The following is a 20,159-nucleotide window of genomic DNA, read 5'->3' as shown; positions in this document are numbered from 1 at the left end:
TATTTCGTTGGCAATGCGGGTCTTTGGCCGTTAATTTTTGAACATTCGGAGATTTAAGAGGTTGTAAGCGCCCCAAATCGCATATGTCGATTATCGGACACGCGTGGCTACATGCTCAACACGTTTTGCGCAAGTGCAGCCTTTGAAAAAGGTTGTTTTGGTTATAGTGCGGTACCGCTTATAGTGCGGATATTCGCGACTCCGGCGACTTACGTTATAAGCGGTCTATACTTATAACGTTGGTGGCCTCAAGGTCATGCTTCACAAATTTTGACGCACCGACAGAGCAAATGCGGGTGATAGACAGTCAAGCCAGAGGCTCTGGCGCAGTCTGGCGCATTTGGCGCAGGAGTGAAATCACTGAATCACTGATAACTCGTATTTCAAGGTACAAGATCAAAAGGCGTATTGTAGCGCACCGATTATGTGAGATATTGGCATTAAACAGCATTTACACTATGACTGGAAGAGCTAATTTTACACCAGCGGACTCACGAGTCGAATCGCTCAGGCTCACTCAGACTCAGGTCAAGCCCTGAGTCTGAGTCCGGCTGAGCGATATGTTGATGAGTCTGAGTCCGAGCGAGTCCGGCTGAGAAAAAGTTTAGTGAGTCTGAGTCCAAGTGAGGAAAATTTCGGTGAGTCTGCATGAGTCAGAGTGAACTTCTAGGGCAAAATATATTTATTGAGTCTGAGTGAGTTCCAATTTTCTTGCCAACCTATGCTTGTGGGTAAACAATCAAATTTGGTATGCTAACAATCTTTCTTTATTTGCAGCAACACCATGCAGAGGCTTTTGTGAAAAATTATGCTTGTTTCCTTTTTATTTTGCCTATGTTATTCAATTATGTTATCTCCGTTTTAGGAGGTGGATCAGTGACACTTTCCTCTAATTGATACCACACACACTGTATGAATGCTTGGTTTCACTGCACCCCCTATATTTGTAGTTGAATTGGAAGTGCTTGCAAACTTTTTTATTACATACGCATTCTTATATAAACACATTATATTCAAATGCTGAATTGTTGTAGCAGTAAGCTCAAAGCATGACTTTCCATGGCAGTAAAAATACCACGATGTTATGGCTGTCCAACTAGATCAAGCGAATAAAATTTTTTAAATTGCAATAATTTGTGTTCTCACACCCCTGAAAGTATAGTATGCATAGCTGTAGTGACACAACATGAAATCCAGAGAATATACTTACACTCATCCAGAACAGTGGCTGGCTTTTGTGCCAGGGGTGCAGCTGTGGAGGGCAAGGCCGTGTCTGGTGTGGACAGTGGCATGGCTGCTGAGGCAGGGGGTGTCACTGTGGTGGTGAGGTCATCCTCTGGAAATTACAAAAATTATAAAAAATAGTATACATATAAAGAGGAGGTAAGTGCCACAATATTAAGTGTGCATCCAAAATTAGGCATGTGCGAATATTCGAGCACTTCAAATATTCGAACGAATATTACAGTATGCGAGTCCACTTCGAAATGAATTTAAATTATTCTAAATTTCAAAGTACTGGAAATGAATGGACATATAAAAGGCCGCATGTAACCCCCTGTAAAAGTGGTTTCAGTGCAGTGGAGGGATGCTATACCGTGAATACACATATCCAGGGGAAACCCGCACCACTGTGAAGCCCCACTTCAAAGTTATTACCCTCTAGGATATTATCCTCACATCGATTCATCATTTTCCACGTTTAAGAGCTCGTTATACCGCCTTATATGCTCTAAGCATAGTAAATGTAACATATTTTACAAGTTACCACTTGCATTCTACCGAAAGTCAAATCTTGCTACTATTCAAAGTTGCTTCCACTACCATTTAAACCAAAAAGAATGACATTTGTACATGCATTGTTTCAATTTTAAAAAATATTGTGCAGATTAGTTGGGTCATGACAAATATGCTAATTTTTCTTTATAATATGTGACATATACTATTCGAATTAGATTCGAAATTATTTGACCAAATCACTAGTCACTTCGAATTTGCTTCAAACCTAGAATTTACTAGTCGCACATGCCTATCCAAAATTAATTTTTGAAACCAGCTCTACATTTTTTTTTTCTCATAACAGCCTGTGTAATGCAACTTCTTGTATAGTGTAGTGTGTCCACTTGCTCATCGCAACTTGTAATTGCACGGTAGGGTACTTAAGCATGGTAATGATGGCAGAACCAAAGAATTGGTATGTAGTAAACCTTGACAGCCGAGATGTGGTGCATAAAAGGGGAACCTGTGCTGGTTCACAAGAGCAAATGAAAACGTTCCATATGAGAACTAGTCATTCTGCATAGCTAGAGGGCTGCATGTAACCCGTAAAGGAAGATGTTTTACACTACAGTAGACTCTCGTTAAATGGAACCTGAATGGACCAGGAAAATGTGTTTCATTCAAAAGGAATTCCATTTACTGAGAGAGGAGCGGGTGTGCAGAATTCAAATGTGAAACCAATCATTCAGGGGGCAGTTGTTCCATTCAAGCAGCAGTTACAGTCTACTGTACATATGTTTGCTAATAGCAGAGTCCCTCAATGCTTTTCTGGTCACGAAACTCCGGCCGCAGTTTCATACAGGGACAGAGGTGGCCGCTAGTGTCGCCGCGGTCAATGCGGGGCAATCGTCCGTGCGCAGTGCGCTCGGCTGAATGCTGTGTCAGTTCGAAGAAATCGTTTAACCTGCACCAAACTGCAATATGTCAACTACCACTCATACTTCACCTGACATACGATGTGTCAGTCGCATACGCGTGTAAAAAACTTACTTTCATGTTTTTTTTTTAATATCAAGGCTGCGATGCATACAGGCGTGCCGACGCAGCAATATTAGCTGCATATGTTGTTCCAGCGAGGTTCGTTACCTCAGGCAATGGAGCACAAGAGTACTTATTCAGGCACGGGATATTTACCTAGACTTGTGACACTGCACAAGCCTTACAAACCCACCAACTTGCAAACTGAAGTCTCGTAGCGGGAGTTGAGCCCGCGCCGGTCGCGCTATTTACAATCAGGCCGTCTACGCCGCGGGAGTTTAACACGGCCGCATTACAAAAAAGAAAAGCTCTACATTCCTGTGTTTACAGTTCATAAAAGCTAACTTCACTGCACTGCAGCCTACCTCACAGGGCTTCGGCTACACTCGAAATCGGGAGTGATGAAGCTTTCGCAAGGTATAACGTCCGTGTGCCACGTGGACACCAGCTGATCACTAGGACCTAACATAGTCCTAACTCCGAGTTTGTAACCACGTTTTGTCCATTTTCTACCAGTAACTGACAATTTCATGCTACGCGGACATTGCACGAACGAAAGTGTGTCGCACTTTACATTGTGCAACGTCGCAAAGGCACTCTCTGCACGGGAAACTCTCTGCACGGCCAGTACATGGAGGGAGCAAGCTAATGCAAAAAACAAGGAATACTCTTAAGAACAATATAAAATTTTTTTCTAAATTAGCTTAGTTGACATTCAGTCAATAAAAATAGAAAAAGAATGCTTTTTTTAAGAACGGCAAACAAGGAAACAATGCAAAGCATTTAATAAGCTGGAAAGAACCTAAAACACTATTCTAAAGAGACAGGGCGTGCAAACATGGACACAAGAAAGAAGTCACGACACCACATGCGCCGTTTGTCGTGGCGTTCGTGGTGTCATGACTCCTTTCTTGCATCCGTGTTTGCACCCGTGTCTTTTTAGAATGAATACTTACCGACTAGCTCAGCTCTCTGTTATTCTAAAAAACTAGCAAGCTGCGAAAGAAACAGCGCCGTCCTGCAACTTTGCCTTGTCGCGTTGCACAGACACATTTTTTTTTTTTTTCATTCACTATGAAGTCGTCCGTTCCAATAACGTCGGTGACGTCAAAATGTTTCTCGCATACACTAACGTGTTCAGAATCGAAGGTAAATCTGCCAGCTTCCTGCCGCGATATTGCACGTTTCTATTCATCCCTCTCATCGCCGTCCCTTGGCAAACTAAACAATGACACCTTTCCGCTCGTACCTCCGCAGCTGGAGCGACAACCCGGTACACAGCAAGTCTTCGGCATCGTCACTCGCGTACACCATCCGTGTCCTCGCACACATTTCTCACACCCGTCAGTCACACAAATTAAGAAACAACGAGGAAAACTGAACGCCGATGCCGCCAGATTCCTCAGGCCCCCAGCTCTCCCTACGCAGCGAAGCTCTCCTCAATGCCCCCCGCGCGCTCCCAGCACCGCCCCGTGGCAGCTGCGGCGACATAGCAAGCTCTCCCCATAGCGTTACGAAGAAGTTTTGTGACCAGAAAAGCATTGAAGGACTCTGCTAATAGTAACAGTATGGCATTACTACAGTCGAAACCCGCGATAACGAAATCCCGAGGGAACGAAATTCTCACCGCAACGAAATGTTTTCGGAGCACCGGCGAACGCCCATAGGAGTCAATGCATTTCGTAACTCGCGACTACGAAAGATATTCATACCGCAGTCCCTCATTAATGAAATTTTTGAAACACGAGTGCGCAAATAATCTACTCTCGCAAAATTACCTACATTCAAAAACTGCTGAAATGCATTCATCAAACACTTAAATTGTGCAAAACTGTCGCTACAGCGCACTTGTGAAGCAGCCGCTATCATTGTTTACAAAAAAGAAAGATAAAGCTGGAGACAATGATGAAGATGATGATGGCTTGCCGAAACACCTGTTCGGACTGCGTAGCCAAATCCACATTCCTCATGGAGTTTCCTTCGTTGGCTTAGCTTGTGCTTGGCTTTGGCGGCTTTGCGCGCACATGGTCGCGTGTGTGGAGCCATTTGTGGAACGTTTGCTTGGCCGCTTGGTGCAACGTGAACTGTGTGTGGCGATTGCTTCATCCGATTTCGCTGCCTACGAAGGTGCCGCGTCCAACGAAAAAAGCGGAAGTTCATCACGCTGGAAGATAAGGCTTCAATCACCAGTGAGGTGGAAAAGGGCAAGAAAAAAATGGACATCGCCGAAAAATTCGGCGTTGCGTGCAGCTCGCTGACCACGATTCTGCGCTGATCCGCGCTGAACCAGCGGAGCCGGAAGAAGGTTCGCCTGTAGTCGCACTTGATGACGATACTGGTGACAGCGCAGTGCCGCCGTCACTGACCAGTACATTGGGCGAACTTTGTGCCGTGGCAAACGAGATTCTAGATCGAGAGGCATAAAATTGCTGCATGGTAGGGCCCACCAATACGAACTTACTGACTTTTGGAAAAAAAATGTGTTTTTTGTAACTTCCATGTCTTTTCTGCCGCATTCTCGCGCCAACGAAATTCTCGCAAGAGCGAAATTTTGTGTTTTCCCCGCCGATTTCGTTATTGCGGGTTTCAAATGTATTACAAAGCAGATTACAGTCTCAAATACATAGATGGTTGATTAGTGGCTTGTGTTAATGAGAATTCTTCCTACAGAGTTAAAGTAAAAAACCACAGGTAACTACAGTCCTAAAGAATCGGGTGTTTCCATGTGAAGGCACATTAACGTGAAGTGTTTTACAGGTGGTTGCAGCAAGTTTGGCATGTCCAAATACTGAAGCCACCTTGGACTCAACAAATGATATTTCCAACAGTGGCACTCATTATTACTTATTTGGTCCTTGCACCTGCTTTGCTATACTATACACATGAAGTCTGTAATTGGTGTTTACAAGTAGCCCTGAAAATTCTCACATATGCCGATCTCTGTCCATTCTCGCTCTGTCCTCACATATATCCGTGAATATTGTCTGAGGAATAACGAACAGTCTTTCAAATGATTAAATAAAGACTTCCACGGAGGTTGTTTCTGAGTTTTCTAATGTTCCTTCCAGCTCGTTGAACACTAGCTGCCTTAGCCTCTATGTATGCGGAAATAACAACTGCGTGAAATTAGTGGCGCCTGCAGGCCAGTAACTATACCACAGAAAGCAACAACTGCAGATGCTCAAGAGCAAGGTTGTGTGGCAACTAATTGTGGAGATGTAGAACTTAAAGTACGATCATCCTACATACCTGCTGAATTCATCTTTCCCGCTCCCACTGCTGCCGTTTGGCAATAGTCTGCAATGACAATATACTGTTCAGCACTCGCGAAATGGCTTGACAAGACAATAAGGCACCATTTATTAGCAAGTATCTTTACATTGCATGCATTCTAAATGCTTACCATGTTCGAGCTGAGGGTGTTCTGCTAGTATGTCTGTAAAGATAAAAAAACGTGCTACAGAAAACTAGTCCGGCATGTAGGCCAATGTATTAAGAGATAAAACCTAAAAAAATATATTGATGAAGTGTCACATAAATCCGTGCATTGCAGATTTCGCTCTCATGTACAGTACAACCTCATTAAAACAGACCTTCATAGCGAAGAGGATTTAGGTCTGTTGTAAAGGGAGTATGTAAAATCCAAGTACTGTTACAACAGACTTTTATGTAAACACTGAATGGGTCTGTTATAACCGGAGAGAATTACGAGTCACAAACATGGTCTTATTTTAACAGGGGAGCAAAAAAAAAATGCAATTTTTGGAAAATTTCATTCTCAGTTTCTGCAGCCGTTTTTCTATCTGATTCCAAAATATCTTCACTGAAAACTGCGTAGAAGTGCTATAAAAAAAAATTTTTGCGTCTGCCGACCTCGCAATAATTACGGAAATAGCCAAAAAAAAAAGCGTTTTTCAAAATTATAGCTGGGCAACGATGCAACCGGAGCCACCATTTTGGGCTTGTCGTATAAGCATTTCTCCGTGTTCAAGTTCTCCGTTTCAGCTAGCTCCTCCATTCAGTAACAAGCGTACAAAAAGCACATGTTTGAAGTTCAATTCAAAGCCTCCGATTGGCTGCTTCTGCTGTGATGCTCGCTTTGGAATCATCATCTGCTGCTTGTGCGTTGCGAGGTCATGGCTGTCGAAAATTGCACTACTGTGTTCACAGGTCGACGATAATTTAGAACGCTTTAGTTTGACAGCTGCAAGCAGAAGCTCAATCATCAGATTACGATAGTGCGCCGCACTCGTCGCGAACATCGCATACGTGCGTAGAACATCGCAGACGTGCGACTACATAGCGTTGACTCGTTGGACCCGCTGTTAGAGGTTCTTCTTATCAGCACTTCGGAGCTTATGACGAAGACTTTGATGCCTTTGAGGGTAAGCATCGGGAATGAATGAAGGCGAGGTGGCAGCCACCGACGAACACGCCGGCATTGCAGAAATTCCGGTGTCAGCGTCGTCGGTTGTGAGTGAAAAATCAGCACTGTCTGTGAGTAAAAATTCGAGATACTAGATGCAAACAACAAAATAATAAAATCTTCAGTTCAAGTGGGAATCGAACCCAAGATATCCGTGTGGCAAGCAGGTGTTCTACGAGAAAGCCATGCCTCTGCTTGAAACTGTTTTGGAAAAAATCTTACACGAATGTCATGTAGAGCGAAGAGTGCGTCTCTCATAATCATATCGTGGTTTTGGGACGTTAAACCCCAGATATTATTATTATTAGAGCGAGGAGTGTCTTTAACACATGCAATATTGCATGGTAGAGGCGCACAATCGCACCAGGCATCGAAATACATAAATTGCACAATGAGTGGTTGATTTGAAGGCCCAGCAATTACAAAGCGCAGAGACAAAGCTAATTATCATTACCAGTAACAGCATCAACAAGGTGTGCAGCTGCACAAGTTCAGGTGTTGCCTTACGGACGCATAAGGAGTACTTTGCCAATTTGCAAAAGGAATAATTAAGGTGTAGCGGGCACTTCGCAACTATACTTGCAGTGGGCATTCTAGGATAGCTTGAAATGTAAAATTTTATGCGCACAGACGTTCCTTTCATTCCGGCATGGTTGAGGAGCCCACCGAGAAGCGAAGGCAGTCTAGCAATTGAGAAGGTGGCACGAACGGGGCCCAATCACGCTATCGCGTCCTCCTCTTGAAGGTAACGCTCAAGGGTCCTCCAACTTTTATTATTTATTTAATCACACCCCCTCTGGTTATGTGACTTGTGTGGTGCCTACTACTAGCACTAGCACTACTACTACTACAACTGCTACTACTACTACTGCTACTGCTACTGCTACTACTACTACTACTACTACTACTACTACTACTACTACTACTACTACTACTACTACTACTACAATGACGACGACAACGGCACAGGGTAGATTAACCCTTTGAGGGTCAAATTTTCTCGCAAAATGCAGTCCAAAAATGTAATTTTTTTATTGCTGAAATAAATTCTTCAGACGATTCTATTTAATCCTTTGAGGGTTTTCGCTGTACATGTACGGAATCACCTAACAGGCACCAACGGGTTTTCGTCGTACATGTACGGCATAGCTTGTATGTTTAAAACGCGCCTTTTTTGATCATTTCTCTTGCTTGGCATGTGCTGCCATGCTTCACGAATACGTGGAATTTCATCCTTCGTGTGGTTATCGCTTCTCGCGCCTGCAAAGCTGATGGCTGCCTGGTTTCTAATCTCTCAGTGACCACTTGTGACTCTCTCGTTTATTGCTCCGAGGGGTGCCATTACATCTGTTTCCGTGTGGCACTAAATTACACAAACGATGCCACCGTGGTTGCGTTTCCTGTTTTGGGGAGCATGAACATTTTTTACCGGAAAAGTACTCTGGTGTGCTTACTTTTTAAGTCTGTGAGCTATGTTCAATACAATGCATAATTTTTATTTATAAAAGATCGTATAAGTGTTTTTGGGAGGGGATTTTGCTTGATGTTACTATGAATAAACCTTGCGTATGTAACAACAAAAATGATTTTTTTTGTCACTTTACGGCCACACAAGAAAATTTTAGGCAAGTTTTTTCTGAAATAGAATTGTCTGAAGAATTTATTTCAGCGATAAAAAATTTACACATTTTTGGACTGCATTTCACGAAAAAAATTCGACCCTCAGAGGGTTAATAAAAAAATTGTCAAATTTTTTTTGCGTGACCATGAAGTGACAAAAGAATCATTTTTGTTGTTACGTACACATGTTAACATCAAGCAAAATACTTAAAAAAAACATACCTACACGATTTTTTTATAAATAAAAATTATGCATTGTATGAACATAGCTCACAGACATACTTGGGGAATAGTCCACATCGGAAGAATCGCTGCTCGACTCACTAGCAGTAGAGCAACCGTCGCGCGCTTCCATAGCATAAGCGAATTGCCCGTGTGAGCGCACTGAAGAAAACTATGGTTGTGCGCCCGTCGGCAAAGCAAAACGAGTGAAAAAGCTATAATAATCCTTCGTCTTATTGCCAGCGTGACGGAGTTAGTTTTTTCGCATCCCCAAAACAGGAAACGCAACCATGGCAGCGTCGTTTGTGTAATTTAGCGCCACACGGAAACGGATGTATCGGGCCCCGGGGAGCAATAAATGAGAGTCACAAGCGGTCACTCTTTGAGAGATTAGAAACTAGACAGCCATCAGCTTTGTGGGTGCGAGAAGCGATAACTACCTGAAGGACGAAACCAAAACTAGCTGTACCACGTGCGCGCGTTCTGATGCACAAGTGAAAGCCACTGTGCTGCCTTGCAAAGCAAAAAAAAAAAAACAAACGGAGAGACATCGGCCCATAAAAAAGATTCCCCGTATTCCTCAAGCGTGACAGCACGTTCCAAGCAAGCGAAATTATCGAAAAAGGCGCACATTTTAAACACACAGGCAATACGGCGAAAACCCTTTGGTGCCTGTTAGGTTATGCCGTACATGTATGGCGAAAACCCTGGAAGGGTTAAAACAGCCTCGCTGTAAAAATTAAGCCCATGTACACACTCAAGTATGCTGAACACATTTGAAGGCGAGAGCCTTGCATGCCTCATCAAGTGAAAAGAGTGACTGTTGGCATCGGCGTCAATACAAAGTGAAGCAAAAAATAATGTGCTCTGACGTGATTGTGACGTCACATGTATAGACAATGTCACATGATATCATCGCCCAGTCAAAGGTGAGCCAATCCCAGAGGCACTACAAAAACCATATGTGGGGGTTCAGTACTATCGACTGAGAAGAAAAAGAAAAGTTTCACCTTCGAGTGGCCCTGGGCGAATGCTTAAGGGACCGTGTGATCTTTTTTTATATTGGTATTAATGAAGGGCTAAACTAAATACATTTCATCATCATCATCATCATCATCAGCCTGTCTACGCCCACTGCAGGGCAAAGGCCTCTCCCATGTTCCGCCAATCAACCCGGTCCTGTGCTTTCTGTTGCCACGTTATACCTACAAACTTCTTAATCTCATCTACCCACCTAATTTTCTGTCTTCCCCTCACGCGTTTGCCCTCTCTTGGAATCCAGTCAACCCCGCCACGGTGGTCTAGTGGTTATGGCGCTCGACTGCTGACCCGAAGGTCGCGGGATCAAATCCCGGCCGCAGCGGCTGCATTTTCGATGGAGGCGAAAATGTTTGAGGCCCGTGTGCTTAGATTTAGGTGCACGTTAAAGAACCCCAGGTGGTCGAAATTTCCGGAGCCCTCCACTACGGCGTCTCTCATAATCATATGGTGGTTTTGGGACGTTAAACCCCAGATATTATTATTATTATGGAATCCAGTCAGTTACCCTTAATGACCACCGGTTATCCTGCCAACGTGCTACGTGGCCGGCCCATATCCATTTCTTCTTCTTAATTTCAACTATGATATCCTTAACCCCCGTTTGTTCCCTGACCCACTCTGCTCTCTTCCTGTCTCTTAAGGTTACACCTATCATTTTCCTTTCCATCACTCGCTGCGTCGTCCTTAATTTAAGTTGAACCCTCTTTGTAAGTCTCCAGGTTTCTGATCCGTAGGCAAGTACCCGTAAGATGCAGCTGTTATATACCTTCCTCTTGAGACATTGTGGTAAACTACCATTCATGATTTGATAATGCTTGCCGAATGAGCCCCATCCCATCCTTATTCTTCTAGTTATTTCACTCTCATGGTTCGACTCCGCGGTTACTACCTGTCCTACGTACTCCTTTACAACTTCCAGCGTCTCGCCACCTATCGCGAAGCGCTGTTCTCTGCCAAGATTGTTCCATATTACTTTAGTTTTATGCATATTAATTTTCAGACCTACTCTTCTACTTTCCGTATCCAGTTCAGTAATCATGAGCTGTAATTCGTCTCCCGCTTTACTCATCAATGCAATGTCATCAGCGAATCGCAGGTTACTGAGATACTCTCCATTAACTCTTATCCCTAATTCTTCCCAATCTAGGGCCCTGAAAACCTCCTGTAAACACGCGGTGAATAGCATTGGAGAGATCATGTCTCCCTGTCGTATGCCCTTCTTTATTGGGATTCTGTCGCTTTCTTTATGAAGGACTATAGTGGCTGTGGATGCGCTGTAGATTTCTTCCATTATGTTTACCGTATTTACTCGCGTAATGAACGCACTTTTTTTTCCGAAAAACCAGAGCAAAGTTGGGGGGTGCGTTTATTATGCGAGGTAAATTTTCTAAAACTTCTTTGGGATGAGCCGAAAATACGATAATGCACAAAAAAAAAAGTTGGGTAGCTTACCTTTTACAGTGAACATGCGCGTACACTATTTGAAAACACGCATTTTTATTGCACTTCAATTGCTTCAATCTTCGTCAGAATCGCTGGTACCGTCGTCCAGGTCACTGGCCACTTCAATGTCTTGGTCCCACAAGTGGTCGTCTTCGCTGCCGTCCAGCGCATTTGCGATTCCCGTCTTCTTAAAACTCTTTGTTATCAGATCACCTGGCAGCGAGCGCCATGAGTCCAAGATCCAGGAGCACTCCAGCTCGACGAACGGCCTCTTAATCTTGCCAGTCGGCGTCAGGGCGTGCCCTCCATGGGCCATCCATTCCGTGTACAAGCGGCGCACACCGTCTTTGAAAGGTTTATTGATGCAAACATCAAGGGGCTGAAGCACCGAAGTGAGTCCACCCGGAATGATGGCGATCTCGGTGCACAGCTCCTTGAGTTTCCGACGAACGTTCTCTCCCAGGTGGCCGCGAAAACTATCGAGAACAAAGAGAGACGGGAGAAGCAGGGCGCCAGGGCGTCGTCCCCAGACAGTCTGCACCCAGTCGACCATCAGATCGGCCGACATCCACCCTTTCTCCTGAGCCCGCACGTGTATTCCGGCTGGGAAGTTGGCCTTCGGCACGGTTTTTCGCTTGAAAATAACGTACGGTGGCAACTTCCGGCCGTCTGCCGTGACAGCCAGCATGACCGTGAAGCGCTGCTTTTCGGCGCCTGTCGTTTTAATGAGCACGCTACGTGCTCCCCTGTCATTGACAGTCCTACTCATCGGTATGTCGAAATTGATGGGTGTTTGGTCGGCGTTCCCGATTTGTGAGAGAACGAATTCTCGGTCCCGCCGCAGGCGTATAACGAACTTGTGAAAATCCACTACCTTATTTTCGTAGCAAGGAGGAAGCCGCTGGCAAAGTGATGTTCGCCTCCTCAAGCACAGTCCGTTGCGCCGCATAAAGCGCGTCGTCCACCCATTGCTCGCTTTAAACGCCGTGGGAGCGATGCCATGCTTCCTGGCTGTGGCTCGCGCTTGCGTCTGGATCATTTCGTGCGAAACGACACAGCCATCGTTTCGTAGGTCCCGGACATATTTTAAGACCTCCTCTTCCACAGCAGGAAACTTCCCGGTCTTTGGTCCCCTGAAGGAACGTTGCTCCCTATTTGTAGCGCGGAGCTTGTCATGCTGCTTCCGCCAGTAGCGCACACGTACTTCATCAATTCCGAAATGCCTACCGGCAGCACGATTCCCGTGTTCAAGTGCGTACTCCACAGCCTGTAGCTTGAAACCGGCCGTGTAGCTCACATTTCGGCCCATCGTCCACGACAAAACGCAACACAGGCTTAGAAAGAACTTCCAACGAGGTGAGAATGGGCAGTGGGCAGCATGGCATGACTTCTGAGGCAAAAAAAAAAAGTAGGGCTATGATGCTATGACGACAACCAATGACAACAATGCTAAAACTCGCGTCACCGTCTTGCATCGTTTTGATTGGCTGTCCTACCCGGCCTCGGAAATTTCACCGCTTCGGTGGTAGATGGCGTTATCTTCTGCAAGCTGCAAGCTGCAAGGCTTGCGACCACCCGATGCAAAAGGGAAAGCCACAGTTTCACCATCATCATCATCATATCCCCGCGCGCTCCCGCACCGCCGCATTAGACATTTAGATGCCGCCGGCTCCGCAAAGCTTCGTATTTGTGTGACCGTGGGATGGCGTGGGCAGTTTTGCTGTTAGGTAGCCTACACGACCGGTCGTGTAGGCTCCCTACGCTGTGTGCTTGTGAGCCGCGATGTCTCTACACTCGAACCATTCGTGAATACTGCTGCGGCGTGCGGATACTTACTTCAAAAACAATACAAAAAGAGAGGGACCGCGCCGCGCAAAGATAGAAAAACTAACAAAACGGTGCGCTGCCGTGGGCGGAAGGGAGGGGGGAAGCAAACCGAGGGAGGTCGGCGTAATAAAGGAAAAAAAAGGAAGGAAGAAAAATAAGATCAACGGACGAGGAAGCGCCGTGCGTTGGTTCGTGGGACTGCAGCGGATGAAAGTTAGGGGTGCGTTTATTACGCGGGGAAAAAAAAATCCCAATTTTGACGACTAAAGTTGAGGGTGCGTTTATTATGCGAGTGCGTTCATTACGCGAGTAAATACGGTATATAGGCTTCGTCGATGCCCTGATTCCGCAGTGCTTGCATGACTGCTGATGTCTCCACCGAATCAAATGCCTTCTCGTAATCTATGAAGGCTATGTATAGGGGTTGGTTGTATTCCGCGCATTTCTCTGTCACCTGATTGATAGTATGAATATGGTCTATTGTTGAGAAGCCTGTACGAAATCCTGCCTGGTCCCTTGGTTGATTAAACTCTAATGTCGTATTAATTCTATTAGCAATTACTTTTGTGAATAGCTTGTAGACAACGCACAGTAAGCTGATGGGCCTGTAATTTTTCAGGTCCTTGACGTCCCCTTTCTTATGGATCAAGATGATGTTGGCATTCTTCCAAGATTCTGGTATCCTCCCCGTCGAGAGACACTTCGTATACAGGGTGGCCAGTTTCTCTAACATAATCTCTCCACCGTCTTTCAACAGGTCTGATGTTACCTGATCCTCACCAGCGGCTTTGCCTCTTTGCATTCCCTTTAGGGCTTTCTTTACTTCTCCTGTTAATACTGATGGGATGTCAGATTCCTCTGGGATATTACTGCTTCTTACGTTATCATCCTGACTGTCTCGGCTGCTGTACAGATCTCTGTAGAACTCTTCCGCTACCTCAACTATTCTATCCATATTGGTTGTGCCCTTGCCATCCTTGTCCCTTAATGCATACATCTGATTTTTGCCTATGCACAGTTTTGTCTTCGTAGCTTTGAGGCTTCTTCCGTTCTTTAGAGCATGCTCAATTCTCTCTATATTACAGTTTCTTATGTCGGCTACTTTACGCCTATTGATCAACTTCGAAAGCTCCGCCAGCTCTATTTTGTCTGTTGCATTTGAGGCTTTCATAGCTTGACGTTTCTTAATGAGGTTTTTCGTCTCTTGGGATAGCTTACCAGTGTCCTGTCTAACGACTGTACCCCCGACTTCCACTGCACACTCCTTAATGATACTAGTCAGATTATCATTCATTGCGTCAACGCAAAGGTCGGTTTCCTCGGTTAAAGCCGCGTACCTATTCTGAAGTGAAACTCTGAATTCCTGTATTTTCCCTCGCAGAGCTAGTTCATTAATCGGCTTCTTGCATATCAGTTTCTGCCGTTCCTTCCTCACGTCTAGTTGAATTCTAGATCTTACCATTCTATGGTCACTGCATCGGATCTTGTTAACTACTTCCACATCCTGTATAATGCCCGGGTGGTCGCACATTATGAAGTCTATTTCATTTTTAGTTTCGCCATTAGGACTCCTCCACGTCCACTTACGAGTAGTCCGTTTTCTGCAGAAGGTATTCAAGATCCGTAAATTATTGCGTTCTGCGAACTCTACTAGTAACTCCCCTCTGGCATTTCTAGAGCCGATGCCATATTCCCCAACTGCATGATCTCCAGCCTGCTTCTTGCCTACTTTTGCATTAAAGTCGCCCATCAGTACAGTATACTGTGTCTTTACCTTACTCATTGCTGATTCTACGTCTTCGTAGAAGCGTTCAACCAGTTGATCATCATGGCTGGATGTAGGCACGTAGGCCTGTATCACCTTCATCCTGTACCTCTTATTAAACTTAATCACGATACATAACACCCTCTCATTAATGCTATAGTATTCCTCTATATTGCCAGCTATATTTTTATGAATAAGGAACCCCACTCCTAGTTCTCTTCTGTCAGCTAAGCCACGATAGCATAGGACGTGTCCGTTCTTCAGCACTGTATAAGCCTCCTGTGGCCTCCTAACCTCACTGAGCCCTATTACATCCCATTTAACACCCTCTAATTCCTCGAATAGTACAGCTAGACTCGCCTCACTAGATAAAGTTCTAGCGTTATATGTAGCCAAGTTCAGATTCCAATGGCGGCCTGTCCGGACCCAGAGATTCTTAGCACCCTCTGCTGCGTCGCAGGTCTGACCGCCGCCTTGGTCAGCTGCTTCGCAGCCGCTGGGGACTGAGGGCCGAGGGTTAATTGGTGTATTCATGTGGGAGGTAGAGGCCAAGTACTACACCAGGGTGGCCAATCCTGCTCTGGTGAGGGAGTGCATTGCTGGCTGTGGTCGCCAGTGAGGCTGCACCCCAGGCCTTTTACACAATTCCATCATCACGCGGATTTTTTTTTTTTTTTTAATCCGGTTGGGAATTGTCCGGCACCGGGATTCGAACCACGGACCTCTTGCATGCGAAGCTGATGTTCTACCCACTACGCCATCGCTGCAACTACTTAATACATTTGTGTCAAAGTAATACATTTGTGTCATGCTAAATGGTATTCACCTGGATGCACCAGGGACCTCAGCCTGGGCTCGTGCACCTTCACAGAGGGGACTGCTCCTTGCACGAGTCTTTTGCGGTCACTGCTGGTGAAGCAGTCCTTTGTGAAGTGCTTGGAGCACAGCACAGAAGTTGCATGTACTTGGGTCCTTGGCTTGTCCTTAAGGTCAGGCCTGTCAGCGTAGTGGAGCCAAGCTTCCAGTCTGAAACGACGTGTAAGCAAGCTGTTTCGTTTAAAACATCGTCGTGATGTACTGCTCATACAAAAAAAAAGAGTGGTACAGCTCAGAATGTTAATGCCATGTTTTTTTCTGTTTTGGCCAGCATGCAGTAAACTTCATAAAATGTTGCACGCTAATGAGTAAACATCCATAAGTGTGTGAGACCTATTGTACGTTCATCAGGAAAGTGTGCACAATTTCCTGTAGCTTTAACCCATATATGCCCAAACTCAGAAAATATGACAAAACAAATAATTTTTTTTTCACAAAAAGTGTACTTCTACCCTCAAAAGAAAGCACCAGTTGTTTATTTACTGCCAGGTAAACGCAACACTGTTTTTCAAGCCGTCCATACATAGAGGACACTGGGCATTAGGGGTGCTATGTGCGGGTGAGGTAAGCCTTGAAACATTTCACGTGCACCCCGACATTGCACTTCTTCCTCTCCATGACGTCTTTCATACAAAGCACGTGTTTCCCAGGAGAAAGCGGTCGGCACATGGCAGCATGAAAAGCAAGCAATGCCTAGGCTTGCGCACGTTGAAAATGAGGCCTGCTTGATGTGCTGTAGGGGGCGCTAGTCATCAGCTAAAGAAATAGCGATGTTAGAGTGCATCAAAGAAGCGTCCTATATGTAGGACACTGGGCATATATGGGTTAAACTCCATGAAATATGTTTGTGCTATAAATAACCTAACAAATCTGTCAACATGGAGAAAACACAACTCCTCGGGCAATACGTGAGTGCTTACGTTAGCAATATTTACTTGGGAAAATGTGCCAATGAACTCAATGGCAAGGTCAACAGCAAGGGCTTAGCAGCACGAACGTCCCAAACTTGCGTGAAGTGGCATGTTTGCCACTTTGCCTACAGGATGCTCCTTTCGAGCACAGTGCATGGTGTGTGTCTAACAGATCTGCATGTTTTTATATCGGCCACACGTCGCAATGCACACGTCAAGGCAGAATTTGTACAATCACCGGGCCGCACGTGCGATTCAATTCGGCGGCCCCCGAGTGGCGGTGCTTTGTCAGTTTCAGTGTCTTCACGGTACACGGTCACTAATTCCTGGAATCGATCATAATCATTTTTGTCACATATGATTTGTACACTGCTTGACTGCACCCTCCATAGTATGAAGAGTGTCCCAAATTTATGCACAAATCTGCTACAGCGATTGGTATGCAGACTCACAGAGCATCAAGACTTTCACGCAAGACTCGTTCACGCCTGCTCGTGTAACCACGCGTACGTCATCTGTGCTAGATAGTACGTCAAGCTGCAAGTGCGCTGATGATGCGATGTACGTACTGCCGTTAACCACTTCAAATAATAGCTTAAGGCATAACGGTGCAGTGCTGTTGCTAGCTTAACATTCGTGGTAATCATGTAAAACAGTGCAAAGACACGAACCTGTGGTCCGTAGGCACTCTGAAGAAATGCTCGGCGTCCTTGTTCCCAGAGCTGTTGCACCATTTTGCGCAGCAGTGGACACCATAACTGCGAGGCATCCAGAGACATGCAGCTTACCATCACTGATCCTGCCAAAACTGCTTTCGCATTCAGGTCATCTGCTGCTGTCACTGCTGTCGTCTGCTCCCATCGCTGGCAACTCCCATTCCACGAACGAACATTTACACCTTCTGAATAACTAACATGTTTGCTTATAATTTAATGTGAAAGTTATTTAGCTTTTATGTGGGAACTTAATTTGTTTCACAAAAAGATTGCGCTAAAAACCCTTCCTTATGGTGTTTATCGCTGCCGGCGGTGCGCTGTCTCGATGGTGGCGACACCCAATGGCTCAGACGCGAAACATGCCACCTGCCACAGGCTTGGCCACGCGGTGCCTACAGTGCTGACCCGAAAAATGTGGCACTAGCAGTCGCATTTGGCGAAGGTGAAATGCTAGAGGCCCGTGTACTGCGCAATATCAGCGCACACAAGACAACCCCAGGTGGCCAAAGTTCTCCGGAGCCCTCCACTATGGTTCATTATGTAACTGCGCAAAAAAACGGACGGGATTACCAACTCGCCCAACTTACCACTCTTTTCCACTATGGTGTGTGTTGAAATCATGTCGTTGTTTTGGCAGTAAAACCCCAGAAATTATAACCAGGAAGTGGTCTTTTATAGAAGCGTCAATAAGCCCAGCACTTAAACTGATTATGGTTCTGACAGAGAAAAGACGAGTCTAGATATTTTGGTTTTAATGCCAAATAGGTTATAATATTCTTAATGGATTACGAAGAGTTAAAACATTGTATCTATATGTAATCTTATCATAGCCAAAATCTGAATAAAAGTGCAATAATCTTATCATTCAACCAGGAAAAGAATATAACATGTTGGAGCAACAACATCATGCAACAAGCACAACATTTTGTGCATTTTGTAAAATAAGAGGCAAAGAGACAGCAGACGACCTGAGGTAATGAATAACTTTGTTAAATGCATGGCACTGATACAAGAAACATGCATAATGAACAGGCCTCATCATTGGATTCTTCCATTCCAGGGACACAACGTCGCCGTTGAAATCTGAATCACAGGCGGCGACAATGTCCGAGGCATCAATGTGTTTCGTGCACATACGCATGCACCTCAATTCAAAACTGAAATCACCGCTTTCTAGCAGCAGTAGGGCCTACTTTCATTTCTCACGCTGCTCCTTGTGACTCGGTAAATCAAACACACCTTTTGGTTGTTCTTTTGTAAACAGAACCGCGCACCGGCAAGCACCACGTGTTCGGCATCGTGGTCCCACACCTCACTTAAGCTGTCTCGAAAACTAGCGCAGCAGATGCACAGAAAGCCCTACAACCACCAGCTATTGTCGCACGGCTCAAGTGCTTCAGCACGCGAGCTATGCCCTGTGTGGCAAAGTGGTGCCCCGTTGCGGCAGCTTTAGGCAGCGTATGAAGCTCCCCAATAGTGTGACAGTGAACTTTCATGACTAGAAAAGTATTGAAGGACATTGCTAATAGTGAGGCCTACACCCTCGTTCACAACCGCATCTGAGATAGTGCTCCCCAGTTATCCCTGGCGCAACCTATTCTACTGTGTCATTTCTTGTTTGCGTGTTGTTTGTCCACGACGTTATACCTGTGCGCTAGTTTTGTTTATTATGTATATCCAACGTAACCTCCGTACAGCCAAATATGCATATTATGACACTATATATATATTAACAGTGAAGAAATTCAGTACCCTCCTCTCAATCCTTGACTTTGGCAATTGAATTAAAATATGCTACATTATTTTCCTCAGGCAAGTAAGGATACCATGTTCAATATTCTGCAGTCTGTAGGTGACAGATGCCAAATATCCAAGCCAGGCACTTGTGCAATAGCCTTTGCCTTAAGGCCATCAGCATTTTGACAATGGTGATCACAGTAATTATGAAAGTGGCTGTGACATTACACCAAGACATTTCACAAGCCCTTTAAAAACATGTTTGGCACCGGCGAAAAAAAACTATGCCAAGTGCAGACACATCACATGAGAGTCAACTAGTCCTGGCACAGCGTACATATGTTCCAAAGCTGCAGAGTCGTCTTCTGGCTGTGCAGAGTGGTACTCCTCCTGGCAAACCTGCAAGTGTGCAAATTTATAATCACAAAAACAAACATTACTGACAAAAAATAACATAATCCCTATCATTGCACGTCGTTACAGGACTACGCTAGGTGCCATGGCATACACAAGCGTGATCAAACCAAAGTGTCTTACGGAGTGAATATGGCCTTGTAGTGTTCTAGCAGGGCAATCCAAAGGCGAGCAGCCAGCAAGGCAGTGCGATGGCTGAAAAACAATGCAAATGTAAGGCTGTTACTGACTGCCCACCTTGTTGAACTCATAAGTGTTTCAACTCTTTCATGCACAGAACTGCATTTTTGGCAGGAAACAGAGTTTCGCGCAAAAAACGGTGAATTCTTTTTGAGAAAATGATTTTCTCACAAGCGAAAAAAATTGGCACCTTTAGTTAAAAAAATATGAAGTGGTCACCAGAA

At 45.0% G+C, this 20,159-nt stretch overlaps 1 long non-coding RNA gene across 1 annotated transcript; it reads right to left on the bottom strand.

Moving 5' to 3' along the window:
* Positions 1-15,933: 15,933 nt before the first annotated feature.
* On the bottom strand, positions 15,934-19,950 carry LOC125758405 (uncharacterized). The gene is made up of 4 exons (XR_007416022.1): positions 19,879-19,950; positions 19,679-19,740; positions 17,560-17,646; positions 15,934-16,127 (listed from the first exon to the last, which is right to left on the bottom strand). It is a non-coding gene; the product is annotated as an uncharacterized LOC125758405 (long non-coding RNA).
* Between the last annotated feature and the right edge of the window lie 209 nt (positions 19,951-20,159).

The sequence above is a fragment of the Rhipicephalus sanguineus genome, chromosome 4 (assembly GCF_013339695.2).
Source record: "Rhipicephalus sanguineus isolate Rsan-2018 chromosome 4, BIME_Rsan_1.4, whole genome shotgun sequence".
NCBI classification, from domain to species: Eukaryota; Metazoa; Arthropoda; class Arachnida; order Ixodida; family Ixodidae; genus Rhipicephalus; species Rhipicephalus sanguineus.
The sequence above is the reverse complement of the archived record's forward strand: the minus strand, read 5'-3'. Positions and strand labels throughout refer to the sequence as shown.